Below are 25,222 nucleotides of genomic sequence, written 5' to 3'. Positions count from 1 at the left end.
GCAGAGATCACCACTAGTCACTCACGACCAGCGCCTCACTGGTTACCTGAAGGAAGGGAATCAGATCAAAGTGAGAGTTTCAAAGACGTGAGAGCCATGGAGCGACAGTTGGTTGAGACAATGGTCTCTTTTCTCCGGGGTGAGCCGCACCACAGCTTGCTTTCAAGAAGAGGCAGTGCACGTTTCTAAACAGTGACGAAACAGACGAGCGAGGATCACATCTAACTCAGAGATAAACTATTTCAGGGAACGAGGAAGTAGAGCATCCAGAACGTACACCTTACCCACCTGTGGCTGGGAAAGCTGACGATAGACGTTGCAGAAGGAAAATGTACAGAGAATATAGGTTCAGTGAGAGGTGGTGGTCAGGGAGGGATATATATATATATATATATATATATATATATATATATATATATATATATATATATATATATATATATATATATATATGACTACCTAGAACAGGGGAAGACTAACATGAGCATTTTGTGTACGTGTTGTGTCCTGTGCTCACAGTACAGGGTTGACCACGGCTGATAATGCTGTGTGCCTCATATGTTTACCCCACACGACACCAACCCGTGAAGGCTAACCTTGAGCAATTACGCTTCAAGTTTATATTAATCTTGTCTGAGAATTAGATTAATTCATTTTCGAAAGAACGTTGATGGCAAATATTTGAAGGAAAGTGGGTAAGAGGAGAAGCTAGTGAAGTGTGCGTATGAGAGAGACGTGTTTAATTATGTTGCTCAGTTGAGACATCACATGCCAGGATATCTTGCGCTTCTCATCTTTTTTCTTTCTTTTTTGCATCATTAGACTAACGAGGTGCGTCGTTGTACACAGCTGCTTAACGAGTATTGCAGGTTAACGTTATTGTTCCTTGGTAAGACCTTCTCCTTCTGGTTAGATAAAACACAACATTCCTTCTTGATTACCGCCGCTGTTGTTAAGACGGGCCATGTTATATTGTCGTTTTTTTTCGGTTTTTAACTAACTGAACCGAGGGTCGTAACTTGGCCACAAGTAGTGTTACAGTAGAGGCGACTTACCAACTGAGCTACGTATGTGTAGAGGTTCTACTGCCGAATAATAACACAGTGAAAACCACCGTTCAGATTTATATATTGGCAGTTTATATTTTTTGTGTAAGAAAACCAGTTATAAGAAAAATGTTGACAGTTCTTTATATCCATATCATTTGTTATGGGGTGAACCGCGTTGTAAGACCACATGTAAAGGTTACATAGTCCTAGTTTTATGTACATTGTCCACATATTGCACACTGTGTAGCGACACCGATTGTAAGAATTATAATGAGTTTATGAGCTGTGTCACCTGTGGAATGTTACTCAAGTTTGGTGATAATTTGTTTCTTGTTTTGGTCAATGTTATTATTTGCAGATGGTGAATCACTATATCATTGTTATTTTATTCATTTGCGTTTATTAAGACATAATCATGGTCAATAAATAACAAGTTTAACATTTTTTAGTTTTCGAAATAACTTGATATCCTTCTTGTTTCTGTTCCTGTTTCTGTTTTACTATGTTTTGTGAATCATAGGACTGGCATGCTGTCATTTGGTTTATATTCCATCTGTTGTTTGTTCTTAATTAACACAGGGCGTCTTGCTGGCGTCCTGGTGTTGCTCAGGACCTCTTCCCAGGGATCCTGTAGTCCAAGGCTGCGCTCATGTCAGTAGCAGGATAACGTAGACTGCTTTAGAGTGAGAAGTTCTTGGGCGGGATCTCATACCCTACCGATACAGCCTCGCCAAAGGTGACTTGTTACCCGAGTTATAACCTATAGGAGATGTTGCTTGGTAACATCCCTACCTCTGCTGGAGGTCGTGTTCTGAGGGCGGCTCTCTCTCTCTCTCTCTCTCTCTCTCTCTCTCTCTCTCTCTCTCTCTCTCTCTCTCTCTCTCTCTCTCTCTCTCTCTCTCTCTCTCTCTCAACAACCTAAAGATTTCATAATGTAACATACTAAAATATAAGAAAATTTTATCAGTTTCCTAAAGCCTGTCTTTGCCATGAAGCTGTCATGAGCAGCTCTTGTCATACCATAAGATACATTGCATGACATGTGACATACCCAGCGGGGAGGCATATAAGGGTCAGGTCAAAGGGTCACACTTCGGTGCTCACAGGTCAGACCGTCCTCTTCAGAGATCGTACTTTCATGTCTGAAAGTTTGTACCATCGCGTCCCTTGGGTCCTTCCATCGTGGTCAGTGGTCGTACCGTCGTGCCCAAGGGTCGTACCGTCGAAATCAAGGGTCGTACCTTCGTGCTCAAGGGTCGTACCGTCGTGCTCAAGGGTTGTACCGTCGTGCTCAAGGGTTGTACCGTCGTGCTCAAGGGTTGTACCGTCACTTGGCTACCAGCATTTTCCTAAGACAGTCACAAAATGTTCATTAAACTTTCCACAGTTACGCATTTCCCCAGTAATTTCCCTCCTTTTTTCCACGTCTAATGAATGATACAGCTATTCCTAGCCATGTTATACAACGATGATGATATATCTAACCATGTTATACAGTGATGATGCTATATCTAGCCATGTTATACAACGATGATGCTACATCTAACCATGTTATACAATGATAACAAATTATATCAGGTATGTGCTTCAATGCCATATATTGATCATTGCAATATTGTATAGCAAAAGACAGTGTAGAATATTCGCAAACATTTTCGTTTCTTTTTTAGGTAAAATTCATCTCAAAAACACAATATATAAAACTTATAGAAAACACATATATCTTGTTCCCATTTCTTAACGTGTTTGTACCATCCCCAAAATTTCTCAAAGTATACAACAAAATCCCGGCAACAAACAAGTCCTTGATGTGAATCAGTAGCGAAAACTACGAAAACCAAACCAGTTTAAGATAACAACATAACTAACAACAGTGCAGCTTGCTTGTGTTGTTGATAGTACCCAAAGTACTGAAGATATTAATGATGATGATAATAATGATAGTCATAATCAAAACTGTAAACAAATCATAATGATATTGAGACATGATAATAATAACTCTTAACCATATGTGATAAAAGCCGAATGAAACTGATTATAAAAACAATATCATTGATGACTGCAGTAAAATACAATATTAATAATGATGAAATAACTATAACAACAATAATGTCAATGATATTATCATTATTATTATTATTATCATTATTATCATTATCATTGATATTATTATTGTTAGTAGTAGTAGTAGTAGTATCAGTATTATTATTATATTATTATCATTGTTATTATTACTATTATTGTCATTATTATCATTATCATTTCATTATTATCATTATTATTACTATTATCATTATTATTGCTATTATTGTCATTCTCATTATTATCATTATATTATCATTATTATTATCATTTATCATTTTATCATTATTATTATTATTACTATTACAATCATTATTGTTATCATTATTATTATATTATTATCATCATTATCAGTTATCATTGTTATCATTATTATTATCATTATTGCTATTATTTTCATTATCATTATTATCATTATATTATCATTATTATTATTATTACCATTGTTATCATTTTATCATTATTATTATTACTATTACTATCATTTTTGTTATTATTATTATATTATTATTATTATCATTATCATTGTTATTATCATTATCATTATTATCATTATTAATGATGAAGATAATGGTAATGATAATAAAAAGATATATATCGGGAAGACTCAACACTTCTGTCTGTTCTCCTACTGTTATCTGGTATTGTACCATCAAACAAGAGGTTTGTAAGACAGTAATACTCAAGTTGTAATTACTATCTCCTTCTGTTGGCAGTGCATAGTCTCTCAAGCTTGTATGCAAAGTACGAATTATGAACTCATGTCTGATTTACCTGGTCAACTGTCTCAAGTCGTATTGGGATTCGAGATGAAAAGAATTATGTTCGTGTTACTGTGAGGATCACATGTCATGTGGCAGTCACCAGGATAGTCTGCAGACGAACTCAAGTTATGTGTCATGTGGAAATTTCAAAGTAACATTTGGTTTGGTCATATGAGGATGTGGTCATACTCTGGGACTGGCCTACTGGCGGAAATTTAAATTCATAACACTTCTCACTTCCCAAGATTATTCTTTTTTAACCTAATCATATCAAGATAAAAAAAATTTTGACTTCCCAGTACCCTCTCATCTCAGTACATGAAAAATATCTATAGGTTTAGTCCTTTCTGATTTGGTTTTATTGAAACTTTAGAATTACAATAACTTTCTGTCCTGGATATGATGACAATGTGTTAGTCTGATAACTTTACCAAGAAACTATCAAAATAACGTTACCAAACACATCAATAATCATTTATGGATTTTATCCTCATATGGTTACGTGTGAGGTCGAAACATTCATTCTTGAGTATAGATCTAATTTCCTTTTAAAACAAAGATGATATTCAATGTCATTTCAAAATCCTTCTTCCTTCTGCAAAGGATTTGCCCCATTTTTCCAGGCCATTTTATAGCTATCAATAACATCTACACGGAAACCATTACTTTGTACAACACTAACATAAAAATGTTTAAGTTTACTTTATACTTCCTCTTGCTCAAGCCACAATACATCTTGTGTGATTACCAAGATTATCAAAAATTATCCTTAGTTGACTTTGATGAAATTTTTATATATCGTAATGAAATATAATTAAGATGCCATTTGCATTTCTTTAAGATAACGAGTTCGTATGTTATCTGCGGAATTATGATATCTTCACAACAGGGATCACATGAACACAAGCTGAACAAAGCAGTTCCAGACAACAACACTTGTGGTACCACAACACTAGTTTTTACTCGTCCGTTCCTGAGCCACGTCTTGTTCCTCACTTGGTAATGCTGGCTCATGTTCTCTAATGCTCTCAGCGTCAAATTTTAAGTGTTTCCTTGGTATTTTTCTTCAATGAAATTTTGTTTCTGATGAAAACTAGTGAGCGATTTATGGAGACCAAACCAGATGTTATCAAGAGCAGTTTGAGATCTGCTTGTAGGTCACTCGAGATTAACCTGAAAGTACTTAAAGATTTACTTAAAAGTAACGATTCACACTGGAGCTGACGATTTACTTAAATGTAGCTGAGGATTTATTCTGAGGTAACTAGGGATTTACTCTGTAGTACTTGGGGTTTACCGAGAAGTAGTTGTATATTTACCGTGATGAAATCAGGCATCTTATCAGAAGCAGAAGAGGATTTGATACGAAGCAGCCAAGTGTTTACTGGTAACCAGTGGGGAATTTAGAATAGAAGGTCTTAGCCTGATTCTTCATGATGATCAACAAAGTAGAAGCATAAGAGTTGCTTGTGTGTGTGTGTGTCTGTGCCTGTATCATCCAGTGTGTGGGTATTCCTCTTCATATCCGCGTCTTTGTGTTGTCTGTATTACTTGAGAGAGTTGCGTGTGTGTTCGCCATGTACTTGTCCTTCATATGTATACCAGAGTATGTCTCTCCTCAGTACGTCTCTCTGTATCTCCCTCGTTACATCAGTCTATGCATTTGTCTCTCTTCTGGTCTTAATGACTGGTCGTTTACTTGTCTGTCTGGCCGTCAGTTTGCATGTTCGCACGTCAGTTTGCTGGTGTGTCTGTGTGTCTGTTTGCTCTGTACATGTCTTTTTCTGTTTACGTCTGTCGAAATCTTTTGCTTATGCATTGCTGTCTGTCGCGTATTTTTCCTTAAGCTTTAACTCTCTCTCTCTCTCTCTCTCTCTCTCTCTCTCTCTCTCTCTCTCTCTCTCTCTCTCTCTCTCTCTCTCTCTCTCTCTCTCTCTCTCTCCTCATAAGACACTAGCGCCAGGCACATAACGCGTCAGTTACGACGACGAACAACAACCGGTCCAGCTTCTAGTCAGCCCCCCTGCCTGGCTACGCCCGCCATGGTGAAGAACCTGAGATTAGCAAACCAATCAGAATAGAACGATTAGATCCGTCCTGATCGTTCTGCCAGGTAATTGTTTACTCCCACCAATCAGAGACCAGAGAGATATTCCTTTCCAACTTTGCGTTAATGAAGGCCAGATCAATGACTCCACTCAACGGAACTTTTAATCAACGAAATGGGGGTTTTTCCGAGGGGAATATATATATATATATATATATATATATATATATATATATATATATATATATATATATATATATATATATATATATATCCTAACTTCACTTTGGTTCATTGTAAACAAAGGCTTCGGTGACGTGTGAGTGACGTCATTGTTCCTCTTCTCGTGAGCAGCGACAATAAAAGACGCAGCAGCAGCCAGCAGCAGCAGCAGGTAGCAAAAGCCAGCAGTAGCCAGCAGCTAGGAGCCAGCAGGTAGCAGGAGCCAGCAGCAGCCAGCGGATAGCAAGAGCCAGCTGCAGCCAGCAGAGCTGTTGCAAGGCTCTCTCTCTCTCTCTCTCTCTCTCTCTCTCTCTCTCTCTCTCTCTCTCTCTCTCTCTCTCTCTCTCTCTCTCTATCTATCTATCTATCTATCTCATAATACTACCAGCGTCTTAGGGTAGGTTCCTGAATGGCTTCAATCAGCACTTCATTAAAAGTTGGTGTGAGGGAGTATGGAAGGTCATTAAAAACTGCGTGAGGTTCGTCATTCTCAATTTGGCGATATCATTAGCTCACCATTTTCCCGGCGTCTGTCTGGGTGGAGCAGTAATCAAAATTACATTTCATTTCCAGACTGAGGAGCTACTGATTGGGATCCGATTCCCTGCATGAAGGAAAATTAGGTTACCTGTGTTCCCGTCTTGGGTTGTGACAGCCTAGGACGAATGGCTCTGTGATATTGTAGTTTTTATTATATTTTCCTTAACATTGAGCGTACGTGATGTGCAGCGTCATATGGCGCGGTGGATTATCATCATTTTTCCTTCCAATTACCGAAGTCATGGCGGAGGCAGTCCGGACGAATCACTGGTCGTGTTGTTTTCCCGATTCACCGACTTTCACATCGATTTTTGCCGCGCGTCCACCAATCGTCGTTGGCGCCAGGGAAGGGCAGGCCCTGATTGGGCGAGGCTCCGGGCTGCTTGTGGAGTCAGGCTTTTATTATCGTGCTCGCCATCGCTGTACCGGAAGCTGTACGACGTAGGAAAACCTGAGAAATATTGAGGATCGTCCGTGCCCGGGCTGCTCACCTGCTGGCTCGGGCCGGCACGTCAGGGAGCTGCACGACCAACCCAGCCCTTCACCCACCCAGTGGGTGGTACAGCCGCCCAAGTAGGTGTTGCGGCCGCCCAGGTGGGTGGCGGCCGCCCACGCCATGGGGTGGGCCCGCGGGGAGCAAGTCACGTGACACGCCAATCAATCCCCACCCCGCTATAACGACCTGGATGGTTATTGCCTGGGTGGGACTGGCCAAAGGTGGGGGACCTCCGCTTCTAAGTGTGTCCCTGGCACCCCCGCCCCGCCCCGCCCCGCCCCGCCTCGTCCCGTCCCGCCCCACACCCCATCCCGCCCTGCACCCCGCCCTGCCCCGCACCTTGTCCCTACGGCCAGGCAGGTAAGGGAGGTGCCCCGCGGCACGGCAGGTGTCGCAAGGGATCCCCGCCTGATGAGTGACGCCCCTGTGGTACCTACACACACACACACACACACCACAGGACACGTGCCGGCAGTGCCACACCACAGGACACGTGCCGGCAGTGCCACACCACAGGACACGTGCCGGCAGTGCCACACCACAGGACACGTGCCGGCAGTGCCACATCACAGGACAGACCTTCACCCGGGACGTGGCTGCTACAGACGGGAGGACCTGACAGGTGTTGAACTGGGGGATGGGGGGGTATACACGAGTCTTGTTCCCTCGCCAACACCACCACCACTACAACAACACCACCAACACCACACCATCACAACACCACCAACACCACACCATCACAACACCACCAGCACCACCACCACCACAACAACAACAACCACCACAACAACAACAATACAACAACAACACCACCACCACCACAACAACAACAACCACCACAACAACAACACCACAACACAACAACAACACCACCACAACAACAACACCAACAACAACACCACCACAACAACAACAACACCAACAACAACACAACAACAACAACACCACCACCACAACAACAACATCACCACCACAACACCACACAACAACACCACCACCACAACAACACCACACCACCACCATAACAGCACCACATAAACACCACCAACACCACACCACCACCACCACAACAGCACCACACAAACACCACCATAACAGCACCACACAAACACCACCAACACCACACCACCAACATAACAAAACCCCATCACAACAAAACCACAACACAGCAACATCAAAACCAAAAACATAAAAAAACGCCACCCCTACGACAATAACACTACTGCAATACCACCACCACAATTACATACCATAATACCACCACCAAAACTGTCCAACAACACACAACACCACAATGCCACAACCATACCACCACTAACACAATACCACCATCAAAATCACACTACTGCTACAACACACCACCACCACAACAGCACCCCACTACAGTACAACCACAATACACCACCATCGCAATACCACTAGAGTAACACTTCCACAACATCACCACAACACCACCATTACCACAATACTATCACCACAGCACTATCAATACAACACCACCACCACAACGATGCCACCACAATAACACTCTCATGCGTAACATTACCACAACTCTACCACCATAATGCCACCACAACAACACCACCACAATGACACCACCACAGCACCATTACCACCACACCTTCACATCACCGCTTAAACACCACACTTTAACACCACAAGCACAACACAACTGCACTACCACATCATCACCACCACATCATCACCACCACATCATCACCACCACAACACTGTTACCACAGTTCCACTACCACAACAATAACACTACTATATCAACACAAACACAACACAACGTTATTACCACTACACCACTATGACATCAGTGCAACACAGCAACACTACAACAATACCATCACACCACAAGAAACACCTTCAGCACACCACCACCAGCACACCACCACCAGCACACCACCACCAGCACAACACCACCAGCACACCACCACCAGCACACCACCACCAGCACACCAGCACAACACCACCAGCACACCACCACCAGCACAACGCCACCAGCACAACACCACCAGCACACCAACACCAGCACACCACCACCAGCACACCACCACCAGCACAACACCACCAACACAACACCACCAGCACACCACCACCAGCACACCAGCACCAGCACACCACCACCAGCACACCACCACCAGCACAACAACACCACCAGCACAACAACACCACCAGCACAACACCACCAGCACAACAACACCACCAGCACAACAACACCACCAGCACAACAACACCACCAGCACACCACCACCAGCACACCACCACCAGCACACCACCACCAGCACACCACCACCAGCACACCACCACCAACACACCACCACCAGCACACCACCACCAACACAACACCACCAGCACACCACCACCAGCACAACACCACCAGCACACCAGCACACCACCACCAGCACAACACCACCAGCACAACACCACCAGCACACCACCACCAGCACAACACCACCAGCACAACACCACCAGCACAACACCACCAGTACACCACCACCAGCACAACACCACCAGCACACCAGCACACCACCACCAGCACACCACCACCAGCACAACACCACCAGCACACCAGCACACCACCACCAGCACAACACCACCAGCACACCACCACCAGTACAACACCACCAGCACACCACCACCAGCACACCACCACCAGTACAACACCACCAGCACACCACCACCAGCACACCACCACCAGCACAACACCACCAGCACACCACCACCAGCACACCACCACCAGCACACCACCACCAGCACACCACCACCAGCACAACACCACCAGTACAACACCACCAGCACACCACCACCAGCACAACACCACCAGCACACCAGCACACCACCACCAGCACACCACCACCAGCACAACACCACCAGCACACCACCACCAGCACAACACCACCAGCACACCACCACCACACACCACCACCAGCACACCACCACCAGCACAACACCACCAGCACACCACCACCAGCACAACACCACCAGCACACCACCACCAGCACACACCACCAGCACACCACCACCAGCACACCACCACCAGCACACCACCACCAGCACACCACCACCAGCACAGCACCACCACCAGCACACCACCACCAGCACACACACCACCAGCACACCACCACCAGCACAACACCACCAGCACACCACCACCAGCACACCACCACCAGCACAACCACCACCAGCACAACACCACCAGCACACCACCACCAGCACAACACCACCAGCACACCACCACCAGCACACCACCACCAGCACACCACCACCAGCACACCACCACCAGCACACCACCACCAGCACAACACCACCAGCACACCACCACCAGCACACCACCACCAGCACAACACCACCAGCACACCACCACCAGCACACCACCACCAGCACACCACCACCAGCACACCACCACCAGCACAACACCACCAGCACAACACCACCAGCACAACACCACCAGCACACCACCACCAGCACACCACCACCAGCACACCACCACCAGCACACCACCACCAGCACAACACCACCAGCACAACACCACCAGCACAACACCACCAGCACACACCACCAGCACACCACCACCAGCACACCACCACCAGCACACCACCACCAGCACAACACCACCAGCACAACCACCACCAGCACAACACCACCAGCACAACACCACCAGCACAACACCACCAGCACAACACCACCAGCACAACACCACCAGCACAACACCACCACCAGCACACCACCACCAGCACACCACCACCAGCACAACACCACCACCAGCACACCACCACCAGCACAACACCACCACCAGCACAACACCACCACCAGCACAACACCACCACCAGCACACCACCACCAGCACACCACCACCAGCACAACACCACCAGCACACACCACCAGCACAACACCACCAGCACAACACCACCACCAGCACAACACCACCAGCACAACCACCACCAGCACAACACCACCAGCACAACACCACCAGCACACACCACCAGCACAACACCACCAGCACACACCACCAGCACACACCACCAGCACACACCACCAGCACAACACCACCAGCAACACCACCACCAGCACAACACCACCACCAGCACAACACACCACCAGCACCACACCACCCAGCACAACACCACCCAGCACCACACCACCCAGCACCACACCACCCAGCACAACCACCACCAGCAACACCACCAGCACAACACCACCAGCACACAACACCAGCACACCACACAGCACACCACCACCAGCACACACCACCAGCACACCACCACCAGCACAACACCCACACCAGCACAACACCCACCAGCACAACCACCACCAGCACAACAACCACCAGCACAACCACCACCAGCACAACACCACCACAGCACAACACCACCAGCACACCACCACCAGCACAACCACCACCAGCACACCACCACCAGCACACACCACCACCAGCACACCACCACAGCACACCACCACCAGCACAACACCACCACCAGCACACCACCACCCAGCACAACCACCACCAGCACAAACACCACCAGCACACACCACCACCAGCACACCACCACCAGCAACACCACCACCAGCACAACACCACCACCAGCACAACACCACCAGCACAACACCACCACCAGCACACCACCACCAGCACAACACCACCAACACACCACCACCAGCACACCACCACCAGCACACCACCAGCACACCACCACCAGCACACCACCACCAGCACAACACCACCAGCACACCACCACCAGCACAACACCACCACCAGCACAACACCACCACCAGCACAACACCACCACCAGCACAACACCACCAGTACAACACCACCAGTACAACACCACCAGTACAACACCACCAGCACAACACCACCAGCACAACACCACCAGCACAACACCAACAACACAACACCACCAGTACAACACCACCAGCACACCACCACCAGCACACCACCACCACCAGCACAACACCACCACCAGCACAACACCACCACCAGCACACCACCACCAGCACACCACCACCAGCACAACACCACCAGCACAACACCACCACCAGCACAACACCACCAGCACAACACCACCACCAGCACACCACCACCAGCACACCACCACCAGCACAACACCACCAGCACAACACCACCAGCACAACAGGACCTGCACACACTGCCAACAAAACATCACCACACATCCTCCGTAACAATACCACCACAACAACGCCACCGATACAACACGACCGCCACCACAACATCAACACAACCCCGCCATCATCACAACCCCACCACCACAACACCAGCACATTACAAAATTACCACCACTAATACCACAGTCACGCCGTTATCACAACAACAAGGAAATGTTTATCAAGCTTTTGATGTGGTACATAAGAACAAAGCTGGAATAAGCTTCTCAAGTTTGGTCGACGCACCTAAATAAGCAGAGAAATAATGAAGAAGATTCAGAAAGAGGTAGCAAAGAAGGGACCTGGATTAAGAGAATTGTATTACAAAATGAGGATAGAAACTTTAGATCTGTTCGTCTTGGAAGAGATTGACAGATGACTTGATCACAATTGTTAAGTTTTTAAAACAGATTGATGACATGGGACGTGAACAATTCTTCAAGGGATGTAGGAACTGAACAACCAGACAACATAACATCAAATCAAGTGAGACACTTGGTAAAAACGGATTTAAAGATATGTTTTTATGGTATGAGTTTTTGGGTGAATGGAGCAAGATGAGTGAGTACAAACAACAGACATAAACTTGAGAATTTGAATGGTAGTGTTACAGCGTCAAACTCCTTCCCCATACAATAGAAATAGGTAATAGATAACTACACACACACGTACACACACACACACACACACACACACACACACACACACACACACACACACACATGTGGAAATCAGTTGGAAAATGTAAAAGGCAAGCTGTCCAGTGTCAATGATCAGTGAAGAAAAATACATTTCCAGATGTTGACGTCAGATTGACGATCATGTATAAGAACAGATCCATCTAGGACCACAGGCCACATAGACGGGGCTGGAGAGGTGATGTATAATGACATATGAGCCATGTAGGAGGATGACAGTCACCAGCAGTCGTGATGGTCAGGAGAACTTACCAAACACGTCAGGGAAGTCGTGGAAACTCAGAAAATCAACCGACGAAGTAGATAGTCAGAGAGGAATCAACTGCACGAGTGAAAGAAAATCGTCTTACTTAAAAGAAACAAATGCTGATGCGAAGCTGCGCCGGCGAACCTCAGGAAGACCAGACTGGAGTAGAGACTTGTGAGGAGGTGCAATCCCAGGCCAGGTGTGACCAGTCGAACTAACGAGAGGACTGACCATATAGAGAAGGTTAACGAAGGTCACACACAGACGAGAGGACGTCAAGTTCATCAATGATGACTGACTGAAATGTGAAAGAAAATTATCCGGATGAGTAAGAGAGCATGGGAATGGATGACAACAGACTACGTCACATGACCAACGAAACTCAACAACACCAACTTGTGAGGCAGACAGAGATGACACTTGTGTTTATCACACAGCAATCACATGAAAGCGCTCGTGAGAGTAACAAATCATGGAGGACAGAGACAAATTTGCCCTCCAGTACATGCACAGTGTAAATACATGTTCAATGTAAATGCAGTACATATCCTTCATAAGGAGCTGGTAAATATGTTCAGTACAGGGAAATGTTCAAGAAGAGAATTGTGATGTTTACGAGAACCACATGAGAATATTCCCCAAATAACAGGTACATCTGCTGGGGACGTTCTAGTGTAACACATGAGATATGGCGCCACACCTGACAAGCACACAGTACATGGAAGACGAGGACCTGACCTGACCTGACCTGACCTAACCGTCCTACACGAGAGAAATGGGGTCGTGGGCCGTCATGATGACAACTTCTCTCAAATCCACAAAAATTACAGAGCTCAAAATGTACAAATATTTCTTCAGCAACAAAACAATGTTAATGTAAAGATGCTAAGAAAAAACTGTATGATAATAGTAGTTGTAATTCAGACATATATATATATATATATATATATATATATATATATATATATATATATATATATATATATATATCTTTTCTTTTTTCTTTCAAACTATTCGCCATTTCCCGCGTTAGCGAGGTAGCGTTAGGAACAGAGGACTGGGCCTTTTTTGGAATATCCTCACCTGGCCCCCTCTGTTCCTTCTTTTGGAAAATTTAAAAAAAAAGAGAGGGGAGGATTTCCAGCCCCCCGCTCCCTCCCCTTTTAGTCGCCTTCTACGACACGCAGGGAATACGTGGGAAGTATTCTTAATCCCCTATCCCCAGGGATAATATATATATATATATATATATATATATATATATATATATATATATATATATATATATATATATATATATATATATATATAATTTCCATACTTGATAGCTTTTTCCGCATTAGCGAGGTTGCGCCAGGAAACAGTCGAAGAAAGTCACAGCCGCTCACATACATATAGATATACATATACGCACATACATACATATACATCGATGGATAGATAGATAGATAGATAAGTATATAGATATTACTCCTTTATCTTCCGTATCACAAGGTTTATCTTCCGTATCACAAGGTTTATCTTCGAACATTATCCTGTTTACAGTATTAGAGACTTGGCTGGCATTATTGACGGCTTTGGCTTTTTCAGATGACCATTGTAAACATTGAATATCTCATTGTAGGGAAAGACAATACCTCCACGGCAGACCACAGTTCCAGTACTAGGATTTCTATAGAATATTTTCCCGACGAATAAAAACATATATTGTTAATAAGCCACACAAGATAATACAACTCGTTGGAAAATATACATATACAACTAATTTCTATCTCGTATACATGGTGTAATGGTTAATGTTGCTAACTATGAATCACACGAGTCCTGGTTCGAATCCTGCGCAGTGCAGCCGACTAATAGCCAGTTCAGTTGTTCATCCTCACCACAGGGTCGCTCGATAAATAGATACCTGACCTAATCCTAGATATAGATAGACAGATAGAGAAGTAGATATGTGTGTGTGTGTGTGTGTGATTATCTCTTGACTTGCCCCCAGATCCCGGGGTGGAACAGGAACTCGCAACTTCCCAAACCACACAAGCACATCCTTAGCCTCTGTCCAGAGAGTCACACTTATTACTACACTTCATAAGCACTTCTTTGTTTTCATTTTGCCCACAAGTTCATTCGCGTGAAGGCAGGACTCACACCAGCTCCGTACACAGAAGGATTTGATGGTATTCCTCCCTAGTCGTATTATCACGAACTCTAATCGATTCTGTCACTGCATCAATCCATTTTTCTAGGTCTGTCTCTCCTGATACCTTGATCTATCATTCTAGTGAAGGAACATTTATCTATCATTTACCATATGTTTCATGTGGCCAAACTATCACGCAAGACTTTTGTCCTTGCGTCTCTCAAATGAACGTTCCCCACACACATCCTCCTCACATATACAACGTTCTCTACCGACTATCGTAATGCCAGCTGCATTACACAGTTTATCCTGCTATTCTTCTCTAATTCTACTGATGTACACAGACTTGGGTCAAACAGCCACACATCAGAGTGAGACATCACCAGAGAGCTGTTGGTACAACCACAGTTGTACATTCTCACATGGATCTATTATCATTTCCCGTTTGGCCACTATCCTTCTTTATAGACTTTTCTTCCAAATGTCTTACATGATCCACAACTTCAAGTTGCTCACCATCACTCTGAACTGTGGTGTCACACGTCACATCTCATCTCTTTCAAACACTAAAGTTTTCATCTTACTTTCCTTCCACATACATCTTCCAACTGGTCTATCATGCTGTCTAACTCCTCTTCTGATTCAACTACCACCACAGCGTCATCTGCATACATTAACTGTATCAATTTCCGCGGTATCGTATGGAATCACAGTTCATGACGCCACTTTCCCTGCTTAGCGACATCACACAGCTCTGACGCACTTTCACAGTCATTTCAGACCATCACTCGCACCATAGTTGGTCTCGCACGAATCCTTCCTACATATCAAACATCATAACATCATTCCTACATATCAAACATCATAACATCATTCCTACATATCAAACATCATAACATCATTCCTACATATCAAACATCATAACATCATTCCTACATATCAAACATCATAACATCATTCCTACATATCAAACATCATAACATCATTCAAAGGTGTTCTAACCAAATCATATTGTCGTGTGCCTTTTCTAAATGTATTAATATTACATACAATTGTTTTTTATGTAAAACTTACTCCATTACTTGTCTATGTGCAAAATATGACCCACAAATCCCCTTTTTCCTTCTTAGACCCACCTTGTTCATCACTAACAACACCTACCTCTCAACACGATCAACCTCCACCTACCACGCGCCTTACCACCTGTGTTAAGGTCACATTCCTCTATAATTTCCACGCTCAGTGTTACTTCCCTTCTCTTTATACAGTGGAACAATTAATGCCTTCGTTCAGTAACCAGACTCCTGACCAATGAGACTGTCAGGCTATGTTAACGATCAACAGATGGTTGTCGTGTCATGAATCGTTTTTAAGGTCTTACCTTCAAGTCAAGGTCACGTCGTGGGGCATGGCATTTTCAGTTTCTCTTTCATAACTGTCAAACCAGAGGATAAATTCTGGTGATTCTGCCATGGTTACCAACCATCAGACAATGTGTTGTACCCTTAGTGGGGTAGAGTTTGACCTCAGACGAGACATGAAATCGTCAGACCAACTGAGGCGGAGGTAAGGTCAAACCTATGAATGTTTCTGGCTGGTGACTTCACCTCACTATATTGCCCTAATGAAAGACACTTAACAGTTTTACCATACAAAGAATGTCACTGTAGCTACGCTCTTTGTATCGCAATAAAGTTAGATATCATTAAATTAAAATCAATGTTTTAATTTCACTCTAAACCGACCTCATAAAAAGATGGTGATTGCCGTAATTTACCGAAGGATCATTCTCAAACACTGCACACACAGAAGGCTACTTTCAGGTTGCATGCCTTTACATAAGGTCTAGGAGTTACGTGTGTGAGGGGAACATCACAATTATTTCTTCCCAAAGATAATTCGTGCAACAATTAGAGCATAGTAAAAGTGATGTAGGGACCCCAGTGATGGCATCTTCAAGATGGGGCCCTTAGTGATAACACCCACCAAAGTGGGGCCCCTCAATTTTGGCAACCATCATAGTGGAGCCCTGATTGGTAGCATTCATCACCATTGCATCTCATTTATGAGATGAATTTACAGGTTATTGGGTAAGGCCAATATTCTGCAACAGATAATCTTAACATTTTTCAGATATTTAAGACTGTCTTTTGCTTATATCATCATCTCCATAGAACTATTAACTGCATTCATTGTGGTGACTGTATATATATATATATATATATATATATATATATATATATATATATATATATATATATATATATATATATATATATATACATATATATATATTGTCCTTAACTTGCAAGCAGCAGGAACCCCTTTATACATGCCATCAGTACTGTCGCCTGAATGATCATAACAGAACTTATGACCAAACTGGGATGAACTGGCAGACAGAGAGAATCTAGAAGCAACAGTGTCGTGTAACACGATATTTATCGTGAGTCTGTAACATTGTTTAACATTTTCTTCGACGTAGCCATTAACTATTCATCAACAACTTTACCTTCGATAAATTCGACACTAACAGTGTGAACCTTGTTGATTGCTGCGCAGGTGATTCACAACCCACTACACCCAGCTGGACTCGATAGGGAAGTGTTCGATGACCAATATTGTAGATTTATGACGTCCACTGGAATGTATATCTAAGTAAACTATAATGTATATAACTGCTCAACTATTTTCCTCAACAGGTAAAAAGCGTTTTAGGTTCGTACATTTAACTGTGAAACTTTGATTCATGATAAAAGTTAAGAAAGAAGTAACCAGTGAGCATACCAAATGATTTACACTTACTTCACGATTTACTAGTAAAAGACGTAATCAATTGTTCATCTACCATGAGCAGATACAAGCCTTCATTTGTATCCGATAGGAAAAAACCACTTCGCGGACCTGATCTGATGGTCATATACTCAATACTTTATAGCCTTTACGGTCGGAATAACTCCGGACCAAACATATGTTATTGCCTATAATGCTAGGTATGTCTCGCACGATCAATATCCAACTACAAATTAATTTTTGATTTTTTGTGATTGCGACGTGTCCCAGGATCTGATATTTACTAAATTACGTCGTTACCACATGGGTGGCAAGAAAAAAACACAGATCACAATGTACCCCAAATGGTGTATTGATCCTGAGGTCTCGAAGTGTAGTTGGCAACGATGAAAACAGAAGAACGGAAAAAGGGTTGAATCTCATGGCAGACCCGGAGCCCCGCTAGTCGAACCCCTTGACCTGTATGATGGGGGTTTAAGTGGTGTTAACTGGAGGATTTAAAGTTACTCGATTCCTTGACATACAGTTGGAATTCAACTGTTTTTTTCTCTATTCAGTTAAAGCTAGCTCTCTCTCTCTCTCTCTCTCTCTCTCTCTCTCTCTCTCTCTCTCTCTCTCTCTCTCTCTCTCTCTCTGATCAGTTCCTTACTGGCGTGTTCCTCAGGTCTCACCACTGTACACAAATGTGATTACCAGGAGTTCTTGTCTGACCAAGTGGCTGACTCTGTACATACCAGACAGACAGAGAGACAGATCTCTAACCCAACCCCTAAACTTCACCTGGGTTCGATCATGGAGTCCCCCTAGCTGTACCAGACCTTACACATCACGTATCTTGTCCACGAGTCATCAGCAAGTCTTCACGCCTGCTGGTAAATCATCTGGGAATATGTATGAATCTAATTTCAACAGATGAAATATAAAACACTGTGAGAATCAAAGTTTTTGAGAGCATCGAAGCGTCCAACATCAATACGAGGAAGGGAATACGGCTAAATCTTATTACCAAATTAGAATCAACGTTGTGCTGACTCAATCAAAAAAGGAATTAGATCATATATATATATATATATATATATATATATATATATATATATATATATATATATATATATATATATATATATATATATATATATATATATATATAAATGTTTTTAATTTTCCAAAAGAAGGAACAGAGAAGGGGGCCAGGTGAGGATATTCCCTCAAAGGCCCAGTCCTCTGTTCTTAATGCTACCTCGCTATCGCGGGAAATGGCGAATAGTGTGAAAGAAAAGAAATATATATATATATATATATAGATAGATAGATAGATAGATAGATAGATAGATAGATAGACAGCGTTAATGAGATAGCCATAAGTAGGGCCATGATTAGGGTTTCAATTGTCCATAACGTCTCGGTAAGAAAAACCTGTGTTTAGATACAAGAACAGACCGCCTCGCACCACAGAGGAGTGTTTACTGGCTTGCCTGTATCGCTGCTGTGCCCTCCAGTCCTCCTTGTGTGTCACAGGCGTTGTCATGTGTACCAGGTGGAGACCTCACGATATCCATACACAGTCAGTAGCACCCACGGCCGCCACCTGCCTGCATGCATGGTGTCCTCGCGCTCCTTACTGACGCCTTGTGACGCGCGTCAGTCAGTATCTTGCAAGGATCAGGACGCACACACTACGTCAGGCTACACACAGCAGCCACGTCTGCCTACGACGCAGCTCGTCAGCATCATAACACCAGTTCGCTGAAATCATTTTTCTGATCAAATTTTACGAATGACCAACACTTTATGTAAGCCTAGCTAGCAGCAAGGACTTGTATACAAGATAACAGTTAACTCAAGATTAAAACATTTCAAACACACACAAAGTCTTCTCTTCCTAGTAACTTTTTTTTCTTTTTCATCATTTTCTCTTCTCCTTCCACTCTACTCAGCACCCACACACCATCACCGCCACCACCACACCACCACACTGCCAATGCCACCACACCACCACCGCCACCACTACCACTAACACTGCCACCACATCGCCACACCACCACTGCCACCATCATCACCACACCACCACTGCCACCATCATCACCACACCACCACTGCCACCACATCACCACACCACCACTGCCACCATCATCACCGTCATTGAATGCGACTGGTGTGTTGTTGGTGGTGGAGGTGGTGGTGGGGATGATGGTGCTTGTGATGGTGCTTGTCTGGCATCAGCAGGAGGAGGAGGCCAGCCCAGCCCCTGCCTGTACTTGCATACCGGTCAGGAATGCAGTCATGAATGCAGTTGTGCTTAAAAGCCCAAGAAGAACAGGAGGAGGAGGAGGAGGAGGGGTGGGTAAGGCAGGAGGATGGGGAGGGGTTGCAAGAGGAAGGGAGAATGCAAAAGAAAATATCGTGAAGGTTTTTCCCAAGTTATTTTGATTCACTCATTTTTCGTCTCTTCTTTGAAAAGACTTTATCAACACAGTGATGTCTTGAGGCCTTTTTCTTTTGCCTGACGGGAACACGAGGGAACCTGTTGAGTTCTTGTGTTGTGTGTAGTGTTGTTTACAACGTGTTGAGCGGCAACACTGGGGTAAGATCCTTCCAGGGTTATGGAACAAGTGGAGCGCTCATTGATGACAGACTACGTGAGGATTCCTTGGCGAAGATAAGGTAACACAGTAGCATTAGGTTCAGCATGGTAACGTACCGTCCAACTTTCACACTGCACGATGTTATGATGAATAATGTTATGACTAGATTATCTCATATGATAAATGAGGTTATCAAGCTTTTGAAATAAACATAGAGTTGTGCTTGATGCCGTTGTGCACAGAGTTGTAAAGTTGTGACGGAAGCACCTGACCATGTTGTGGCTGGGTCACATTTCTCCAAGTTACTCAACCTTTACAATTGAGCCGATTTGATATGGTTACGACACTCGGGTACGACCACTACGTACCGTGAGACGACCTGAGACCTGACTTTTAAGGCTGAGGTTAAAAGTCAAGCCATCATATCAAGAGTCCCCCCCCCCCCCCAGGTCACAGTGGTGCCCAGGAAGGGTGGAAGAAGGGAACCTCACGAGGTGGATGTTAGTGTGGGGAGCGAGACGTGAGGGGGAGAAGGGACCTGCGTGAGGGGGAGTGTGTGGGAGGGAGGGAGCGTGTGAGAGTAAGGGAGGCTTGAGGGAGGGAGAGCGAAGTGGGAGAGGGCGTCATAAACCAGCTTGACGAGACGAGGTTGGGGAGACCTCAAGGTCGCCGTGTTGTTCGAGGTCCAACTCCAGCTTGTCTTGTCCACCACCCCTCCCTCTCCCTCACCCCCCGCCCCTACCTCCACCTCCGCCCATACTCTCTCTCTCTCTCTCTCTCTCTCTCTCTCTCTCTCTCTCTCTCTCTCTCTCTCTCTTCCACACTCACTCTGCCAGACTCCATGCCCTCACACGGATAGAATAAAGACAAAACGAGAGAGAGAGAGAGAGAGAGAGAGAGAGAGAGAGAGAGAGAGAGAGAGAGAGAGAGAGACGTCAACATCTCAGGTATATAAATAAGGCACCAAAAATAACCCTTCCAGACAACCATCAAAAAATAAATTACACCTTTACACACTTCAGTCTTCCCTTCCATTTGAGACTACCCCTCCTACAGTCTCACCTCTCCCTCCTCTCCCCTGACCAACACATTAAGAAAAAGAGGGGAAAAAGCCAGCAGCTTCGGCTCGAAATCAAATCAGACATGTTACTCACATCGATTTTTTACCGCCATTTTGTCTCCCTATTTTTTCCAGAATATGTCCGGGCTTTTAGAGAGCATCTCTCTCTCTCTCTCTCTCTCTCTCTCTCTCTCTCTCTCTCTCTCTCTCTCTCTCTCTCTCTCTCTCTCTCTCTCTCTCCACAAACATTTTATAGTTTTTGTATCATTACTATCGTTATTATCCATATTATCGTTATCATTATCATCATTATCTTTATTATTCATCATTTTCACATTTTCCCCATCTTCATCTTACTTTATCTTTTCTCTCTCACTCGTGTTTTATTCCTTTTCCTTTCCTTCCCCCCCCCCCCCCCCCCCACTCCCGCTGCCCCTACCCCAGTACTCTCCCTGCCATCCCCCTTCCGCTGTTAATTACCCCGGGAGAATCTCCACGAATCCTGGAGATTTAATGGAGGTGTTTTGTCAGTCTCTAGGATTTATGAGTATCTTGCTGGCGTGAATCCTTGGTGGTGATTTCTTGGGTGGCGCACGCGCGTGCGTTTGTGTGTGTCTTTTGTCTGTCTTTACCCTTCTGTCTGAGTGAGCCCATGACCCACGAGCACGCGCGTGAGCCAAATAACTGGCTGTTAGAGAGCAAGATCCTCCTACCTGGCGTATCTAACACGTAGAATAACAGTACATCATTACAGTCCAGTATTCTGTGTGTACTTGTTGTTATCAGTCTCTCATCCAAGAAGTGTGTGTGTGAGCCACTGCTCGTACAGGTCCGCCTGATCAGTATGTGTTTCTGCCTCACCTGCAGGAGAACTCACGCTGCCACAACCCCTGCTCGCCTGATCCCTGGCCAAGCTTAGCCAGCTTCTGCTCTCTGACTTGTGAAATGCTAATGACACCTCAGCTGAAGGCAGGCCCCAGCAGCCTGGCTGATGTCTGTGATTGGCCATAACGCGTCAGCAGGTGACCATCAACGTCACAAGACCTGATCATTACGGTGCTTCATCCACTTCCTTCTGGTCGGTGTCCAGATCAGGGACCTCAACACACACCACTTTGGCTCCCGCTGCCACAGTGGCAGGGACCCGCACGGAACACTCATTTGGTGTGGTGTATATTGCTTAATTCCCAATACAGGGAGTAATACCTCACCGTAGACCTTTTAATTTGTCACACTCGCTTAGAAACGTGGAAGCTAGGAGGATGTCTCCCACTTTCCTTCCCTTTTCCAGTGTGGATAAGTATATGGTTCTCCACCTTCTGTATGTACCTCACATTCACCACTGTTGGTACGTATGTGTATCCCTCAGTGAGTTGACAAGAACGGTGGTGATAGAGGATCAGGTCTGGTGTGACATAATAGGTTTGAACACGTCCCTGAACACTGTCCACACTGCAAGCAATGTTGACAACAACCAGTACACATAGTTTGTCTTTAACAGCCACCCTAATAAGGTATTCTGAAACACCTTAGGCATACTTCTGTGCCCCCAGCTGCCCTCCACACATAGATTCCTGTAATTCGGATCCAGACAGATGATAGCCATCGCCTGGCTTCATTGTCCGCCACGCTGTCATCACTGTCCACTTGTCGGGTGGAACTTCGCCAACCACAGGACTGGCATATGTGCTGGTCTCTCTGGAGGCTAATACACTTTGAATACTTACTTCTTACTTCTAAAGGTAGTTAATCGTTATTAACAACTTTATATGGTATGTGTATATATATATATATATATATATATATATATATATATATATATATATATATATATATATGCAAAATATAAGGCCACCAACTATGAGACAAATAAGAATAATGTACTTTTCCGAGGAGCAGAACACGCCACACACGACACGTTATCTATGTCCTTCCTACGACCAATAATGTCTGGCAGTGTTCTCAACACACCGGGAAAACGGTCTACAAAATCAAGATATTTCCATAACGCAGTTGCTATGTTTTGTCTGGGGGTTGGAGATTGTGCCTTGTCCTATGATGTTATCACTGTAATCACTTCACTAAATGTCACTCGTGGAATGATTCGATCGAATTGCTCCTGTATGTGCAAGGCTCCTGTAGATGAACGAAGGAAGCAAGAGGAGTCTCCTGAAGGTGAAAGAGGGAGGAAGAGGGAAGTGGGTGCAAGAGGGAAGGAGTGGGCGACCCCGATAGGTGAAGGAGAAAAGCAGGAGGAGGCTCCCGTAGATGTAGGAGGGAGGCTCCTGTAGGTGCAGGAGGGAGGCTCCTGTAGGTGCAGGAGGGAGGCTCCTGTAGGTGCAGGAGGGAGGCTCCTGTAGGTGCAGGAGGGAGGCTCCTGTAGGTGCAGGAGGGAGGCTCCTGTAGGGGCAGGAGGAAGGCAGTAGAAGGTTCCTCTGCATCATGAATAAGTCAGTAATGGCCGCTTATCATAACCCGAAGGAGGACTGTTTGTGACGTAGGTTACCAGACGACAGCTGAGATAGATGTTTGAGAAAGTTGAAACTGAGGGAGGATACAGGAGTTGAAAATACAAGAGTTGACGATACGGAAAGTGGATACAGAAGGACCTGTGATCTGACCTGACGACGTAGGACCTGAAGGTTGCGGGGTGGTGTGCCTCTGGTGTGGTGATTGGCGAGTCGTTAGGGTGAAGGATCGCAAAGTTGAAGGAGACACAACCTGCCCAAATCCGTGACCTCGACAGTCGAAGGAAGACTGAAGGCCGTCCGTCCGTGTGGCCAGGCCCCTACCAGGCGACACACTAAGGCTGCTCCAGCCTCCAGAAGCCACGATGGTATGTTGCACAAACTGTTGCAAAAACTCCCCCTGCTCCCGCTACCCTCATTGTCAGTAGGCACTTTGCCCTCCTCGGGAATGTGACCAAGTTCGCACGACAAAGATGAGAACCGTCCAGCCCTAGTACGGTCAGAGGAACCCCTGGAGAAACACCTGTTCCTCCCTTGTGAAAATCCCGTCAGACAGACAGACAGACAGACGGCGCCACGACCTTAATTGTACACACGCTTTCCCTCCTTCCTTTTTTGAAATATAATGTAAATCATGTAAAGAACACGTGCATCTGAAATATGATCGAAGAATTGAATTTGCATATATTTGCAATAGGACGGTCGGCACCCTAGCGGGAGAGGCCTATTCCTCCTCACCTTGCCACGCTGGGCGTAATGAGTGAGTTTTTGTGGTGTGCGACGCTGCAAAAACCCGGGAGTGTGTGCAAGGCGACGCGTCCCTGCAAGACATCAACCTGGGGGAGGGGACGAGGGGAGA

General features: G+C 44.9%; 1 long non-coding RNA gene across 1 annotated transcript; it reads right to left on the bottom strand.

Annotated features, from left to right (window-relative positions):
* Positions 1-1,871: 1,871 nt before the first annotated feature.
* LOC139756656 (uncharacterized) lies at positions 1,872-24,803 on the bottom strand. The gene is made up of 3 exons (XR_011714404.1): positions 24,517-24,803; positions 13,421-13,615; positions 1,872-2,398 (listed from the first exon to the last, which is right to left on the bottom strand). It is a non-coding gene; the product is annotated as an uncharacterized lncRNA (long non-coding RNA).
* Between the last annotated feature and the right edge of the window lie 419 nt (positions 24,804-25,222).

Source organism: Panulirus ornatus, chromosome 23 (genome assembly GCF_036320965.1).
Source record: "Panulirus ornatus isolate Po-2019 chromosome 23, ASM3632096v1, whole genome shotgun sequence".
Taxonomy (NCBI): Eukaryota; Metazoa; Arthropoda; class Malacostraca; order Decapoda; family Palinuridae; genus Panulirus; species Panulirus ornatus.
Note: the sequence above shows the minus strand (reverse complement) of the source record. Positions and strands in the feature narration are given on the sequence as shown.